The 6,540-nt window shown below is 46.0% G+C and overlaps 1 non-coding gene across 1 annotated transcript; it reads left to right on the forward strand.

The window, feature by feature from the left end:
* The first annotated feature begins 6,168 nt into the window (after positions 1 to 6,168).
* On the forward strand, positions 6,169 to 6,244 carry TRNAT-UGU (transfer RNA threonine (anticodon UGU)). Its single transcript has one exon. It is a non-coding gene; the product is annotated as a tRNA-Thr (tRNA).
* The last annotated feature ends 296 nt before the right edge of the window (positions 6,245 to 6,540 follow it).

Consider the following 6,540-nt stretch of genomic DNA (forward strand, 5'->3'; position numbering starts at 1 on the left):
AGGTAGCCCTCTCCTTTCTGTCCAGACTCGGGACTCCAGAGCCTGGTTTGCTCTGGGGAGAAGCACGTGATACTTCTTCAGTTTAGTTAATGCACCCTGCAAGGGATCCTGACTCTGGGAAACCTTGGGAGAAAGCTGAGGAGGGCTCACCCAAAAGTGCCTGAGCTGTTGACTCAAAAAGAACAGATAGATGCTCATTCTCAAAGCAATTTGCATATAATTTACATACCTTTGAATATAATTTGCATGCTGCTCCCTTAAAGTCAAAGGCACAGATTCCCCGCTCTCCTGCCATTTCCATCTCTGCCCCACCCCTCTTTCTCTGCTCACTCTCTGGGGGAACACTCACCTGTTGGGCTCATATTTGCTTAGGTTACCCAGGGCCTACACAAAACTTAGGAAACCCATTGATATTGAGATGCAAAAACAAACAAACAAACAAACAAACAAAGGCAGGCCCATTGCATTCTTCTGCCCTTCCCTGTGGTCAAGATCAAGGCCTTTGGTGTCTCTCACACACTTGAGGTTTTTTGTTTTTGTTTTTGCTTTTAAATTTTTCTTTCTATTAATTTTTAGAGAGGAGAGAGAGTGTGTGTGAGAGAGAGAGAGAAGGGGGAGGGAGGAGAAGGAAGCATCAACTCCCATATGTGCCTTGACCAGGCAAGCCCAGGGTTTTGAACCGGCGACCTCAGCGTTCCAGGTCGACGCTTTATCCACTGCGCCACCACAAGTAAGGCACACCTGAGTTTTAATAGGCCTCTGTCACTCCACACGCTACATGATCTTGAGCAAGTTATTTAGTCTCTCTGTCTCTCAGTCCCCTCATCTCTGAACTGGGGGTAATGATATTTACCTAATGGAGTTACTGTGATAACTCAACAAGAAAATCTATTAAAGTGCCCGGCACACAAGGAACGGTGACTGTGCTTACTATTACACACAGTTTCTTTGAAGTAGCTGTCACTGGCGGAACTGCTCCTCCAAATGCCTCGCTCTGCTTTCAGTCCCTTAGCTGATCTCTTTTTCCTTCTTGAAACTCTCTTTTCTTGCCTTTGAGTCATCACTGTCTCTGGTTTTCCTCCACCTCTCTGGTTAATCTTTTTTAGCCTGATTCCTTCTCTGTCCTATCTCTAAAGTTTGGAGGCCCCGGGACTTGGTACCAGGACCCCTCGTCTTTTTTCCGTTGGGTGCCTTGGCTTTTAGCACTAACCCCATGCCATTATTTCTCCAGCTTGGAGATTTATAACAATACCTACTTTGGATGTCTCTAAATCACCTCAACATCAACCTGTGATTTCAAACCCTTGTCGCCTGACCAGGCGGTGGCGCAGCGGATAGAGCGTTGGACTGGGACGCAGAGGACCCAGGTTTGAGACCCTGAGGTCGCCAGCTTGAGCACAGCCTCATCTGGTTTGAGCAAAAGCTCACCAGTTTGGACCCAAGGTCACTGGCTCGAGCAAGGGGTTACTCGATCTGCTGATGGCCCGCAGTCAAACATATGAGAAAGCAATCAATGAACAACTAAGGTGTCGCAACGAAGAACTGATGATTGATGCTTCTCATCTCTCTCTGTTCCTGTCTGTCTGTCCCTGTTTATCCCTCTCTCAGTTCCGTAAAAAACAAAACAAAACAAAACCCTTTTCATCTCCTAGGCTTCCTACTTCAGTAAATGGTACTGTCATTTACCCAGTGGCTCACGTCCAGAAATCCAGGGTAAATCTAATTCCTCTCTCCCTTACCCCCATATTAGTTATCTATTGCTCCATAACAGATTACTCTTAAATTTAACATCTTAAAATAATAAGCATTGCTTATCTCACTAATACATGCTTCTTTGGGTCAGGAATCCAGAAGTGATTTGACTGGGCTCAGGCTCTCATTAGGTTACGGCCAAGCTGTCCGTGAGGGTATAGGCATTTAAAAGGCTGACCCGCGCTGGAGGATCCGCTTGCAAGGGGTCTCATTCATATGCCTGTTAAGTTAGTCTGATAGTTGGCAGGAAGCCTGAATTCCTTGCCACGTGGACATCATAGAGCTCTTGAGTGTCCTCGTAATATGGCAGCTGGCTCATTCTGGAGCGAGTGATCTAAAGAAGAGAGAGCTCCAAGAGGACGCTGCAGTGCCTTTTCTGATCCTGTGTTGAAAGTCGCCACTGTTATTTCTGCTGTATTCTATTCGCTAGAGATGAGTCACTAAGTCCAGCCTGCATTCAGGGGGAAGAAAATTAAGTTCTGTGTTTTGTTTTGTTTTTTAATTTTTAAAAATTTTTTATTTATTCATTTTAGAGATGATAGGGAGAGACAGAGAGAGGGGGGGGGGCTGGAAGCATCAACTCCCACATGTGCCTTGACCAGGCAAGTCCAGGGTTTTGAACCGGCGACCTCAGCATTTCCAGGTCGACACTTTATCCACTGCGCCACCACAGGTCAGGCCAAGTTCCGTGTTTTGAAGGGAGGAATCTCAAAGAATTTGTGGTCATACCTAAAAACCATTGCCTATATATGGCTTGCCTTATCTATTTCTCTCCAACTCCATTGCTACCGCCCCAGTCCTGGTCACCCTCATCACTCACCTCTGCTATGACAGTGGCCTCTGGACTGACTCTTGCTTTTACTCTTGCTCATCAACAATCCACTGTCCACAAAGCAGCCAGGATGGCCTTGGGCCAATGTAGGTCAGATGTGGGGGCTTTTTGTTATAGTGATGAATTGTATCTCCTTTTTCTTTTAAGATCCCACTAAAATGGTAGTAAAGAAAGACAGAAGGCATAAATCCACAAGGGCAGAGAAAATGTATCGCAGCAGATAAGGGGTTTTCAGCAATGTTTTGGAAGACTGGAAATGGATCAGGGAAGGGTCATAGGCTTAGCTACCGGAACCCAGGCAGACAGGTAACAAGGGGAAAGGGATTTGGAAGCACCAGAGAGGCCAGGGGGCAGAGGTGAGGTGTGCCATGGAAGAGTAGTGGACCTCTCCACCGTGCCCTACACAGAAAGGCAGAAATAATGGTGCTACCTCCAGGCAGAAGGCTGGAAGTTTCTTATCTGGAGAAACTGAAAGGCTCCAAAGAAAAATTCCATGTACTAAGGTTTGGAGGGTTTCCAGTGAAACGGCTGGCTCTTTGCCCAATGACTAAAAAGCAAAATCCACCAGAAGAAAAAAAAAAAAGCCACACTCATTCCTACAAAACTTCCAGTCTGCTTTTTAATCCTTTCCCCTTAAATACAAATGGCTGAGCAGGGGTCACCTGATAAATGAAGAAAATGCCTGTGTCAGTTCCGGTCCTCTGGGAAACAGACACCAAATGAAGTTAGGAGTACATGAGATTTATTGGGGGTAATGCTTGTGAAGAGTATAGAGAAAAGGGAAGAGGAGAAGGCAGGGAAAGTCTCCAGCCTGAGATGCAGGACTGACATGTGAGAAAGAAGAGGAGAAGGAAGGAGGGACAGGTAGTCTGCCCACTAGAGGGGCCTGCTGGGCTGAAATGTCCATACCGGTCCCCCTGCTCCCTGTGCTCAGTAACTGACAGGAGTTGCCGGGGGAAAGTCTGTCCCTCGATTCAAATGCTGCAGCAGATTGAGAAAGCATTGCAGCTGAAGTTTGTCAGCTGACAGCACTCCCCGTGGCAAGTCCTCTCCGGAACTGTGACCTGGGTGGTGCATTTCCATGGCTGCTATCCTCCCAACACAAAAAAGAAAAGCAAAATAAAAGGGAAAAAGAAAAGCTAAAGAAAAAAACAAAATAACCCAACCAACTTAAATCCCCCCTCTTGATAATGAATATTTGCTAATAGTGTTATATATATATATATATATATATATATATATATATATATATATATATATATATATATATATATATATATGCCTGACCTGTGGTGACACAGAGGATAAAATGTTGACCTGGGACACTGAGGTCACCGGTTTGAAACCTTGGCCTTGCCTGGTCAAGGCACATATGGGAGTTGATGCTTCCTTCTCCTTCCCCCCTTCTCTCTCGTCTCTCTAAAATGAATAAATGAAATTTTAAAAAGAGAATGAATTGAAAAAGAGCCATAAGAAAGAGTTATTGGGCCATGGTCTGATAGCTTAGTTGGTTAGAGTGTCGTCGCAAGCACCAGAGGTTGCTGGTTTGATTCCTAGTCAGGGCACACACATACAGGAACAGATCAATGTCTCTCCCTCCCTTCCTCTCTTTCTCTCTAACATCAATAAATTTTTAAAAATTAAAAAAATCTGTTGAATGCCCATTCAATACTAGGTATTGTTCTAGTCAGTGATGATAAATGCAGACAGAATTCAGAACCCTTCTCTTAAGAGTCTTCCAAGGAGAGAAATGTGTGGGGAAAAAAGACAGAATACGTAGGTGACTAGTTCGGTAAGTACACTACTTGACTAATAAGAGTCCCAGAAAGGGAAGACAGAGGGAAGAGGGTGGGAAATCGACAAAATTGAAGACAGACAATATCACCAACTTGAGGGACATGAATCTCCAAAATGAATGTCTGAGCCTCTGCTTTGGTCCAAGATGAATCATCAGGGAATGAATTTAACATCCCACTTGAAACAACTGAAAACACAGGCAAAATATAGGAAATGCCGGGGTCCAGATATTAGAAATCAGGCACCGTAGGACAATCATCCCTGAGAGAAGAGCGACAGAGCCACATGTCCTCCACTTGTCCCAGCTGACGGCTGGAGTGAGTTTCCGGGTCACAGCACAGGAGGGCTAACTCAGAGCTGGGCAACCAAGATGGTAGATTGAACCTCAACCATGTGAATACTCACAATCAATACACATGGTCTAGAGTAGACAACCCAATTAAAGGACAGCTAAAAAGGGAAGACTCATTTAAATGTAAGCCCATTTAAAATCTAAAGTTCTCATGTACCAGTTAAGGCCACATTTTGCTGGACCAGGCTTGAGAGATGATTCATTACCTCGGCCCTGTTGACATTTTTGGCTGGACCATCCTGTCCTGTGCATTGTAAGATGCTCCACAGCAGCCCTGGTCTTGATCCCACTAGATCCTTACTGCACCCTCTATGGGTCCTAACAACCAAAAATGTCCCCAATATTCCCTGGCACAAGAAGCACCTTCAGGGTGAGAACTACCGCTGGACAGGATTCTGACGTGGTCTGCTAGAAAAACAAGGCCAAATGCCAGCAGGCTCACATTGTTCTTAAAATGCTGCCAAACTGGCCCTGGCCGGTTGGCTCAGCGGTAGAGCGTCGGCCTAGCGTGCGGAGGACCCGGGTTCGATTCCCGGCCAGGGCACACAGGAGAAGCGCCCATTTGCTTCTCCACCCCTCCGCCGCGCCTTCCTCTCTGTCTCTCTCTTCCCCTCCCGCAGCCAAGGCTCCATTGGAGCAAAGATGGCCCGGGCGCTGGGGATGGCTCTGTGGCCTCTGCCCCAGGCGCTAGAGTGGCTCTGGTCGCAACATGGCGACGCCCAGGATGGGCAGAGCATCGCCCCCTGGTGGGCAGAGCGTCGCCCCATGGTGGGCGTGCCGGGTGGATCCCGGTCGGGCGCATGCGGGAGTCTGTCTGACTGTCTCTCCCTGTTTCCAGCTTCAGAAAAATGCAAAAAAAAAAAAAAAAAAAAAATGCTGCCAAACTGAATTTTGGTCACACCACCAAGAATGTTTTCTGCAGCACCAGTCCTGTGCCAGTTTCTCCAAGGAAGGGGTGCCCACAAAGTCCCCGGATACACCAATTCTTCCCTTTCTCAGGGCTCATGTCACCAGGGCTGGGCCTCTATCTCAGAGATGACCCCTGGCTCAAATCAAACAAGAAGCCTTTAAAAATAAAGACACAGGTAGGTAAAAAGGAAAAGATATACCATGCTAATATGAATCAAAAGAATACTGGAGTGGCTATATTAATATAGGCTGTGTCACGCTAACACTAATCAAATGGGATCTTTCAACATCAGGCAAAATAGATTTCAGAGCAAAGATTATTACAAAGGATAAAGAGGGCCATTATATCATGATGAAAGGGTCATTTCAACAAGAGGACATAATTCTAAGGGTCTATTCACCTAATAACAAAGCTTCAAAATGCATAAAGCAAAAACTGAGAACTGCAAGGTGAAATAGACATATTCACAAGTACAGTCAGAGATTTTAATGCCCCTCTCAGTAATTGATAAAAGAAGTGGACATGGCCCTGGCCAGTTGGCTCAGTGGTAGAGCATCGGCCCTGTGTGTGGAAGTCCCAGGTTCAATTCCCGGCCAGGGCACACAGGAGAAGCGCCCATCTGCTTCTCCACCCTTCCCCCTCTCCTTTCTCTCTCTCTCTTCCCCTCCCGCAGCCAAGGCTCCATTGGAACAAAGTTGGCCCTGGCGCTGAGGACAGTTCCATGGCCCCCACTTCCGAAGCTAAAAAAATGGCTCCAGTTGCAACGGAACAACACCCCAGATGGGCAGAGTAGAAAAATACAAAAAAAAAAAAAAGTGGACAGAAAATCAATAAAAACAGAAGATTTGATCAATACTATTAACTAAGTTGACCTATATACACAATATATATACATAT

The sequence above is a fragment of the Saccopteryx leptura genome, chromosome 2 (genome assembly GCF_036850995.1).
Source record: "Saccopteryx leptura isolate mSacLep1 chromosome 2, mSacLep1_pri_phased_curated, whole genome shotgun sequence".
NCBI classification, from domain to species: domain Eukaryota; kingdom Metazoa; phylum Chordata; class Mammalia; order Chiroptera; family Emballonuridae; genus Saccopteryx; species Saccopteryx leptura.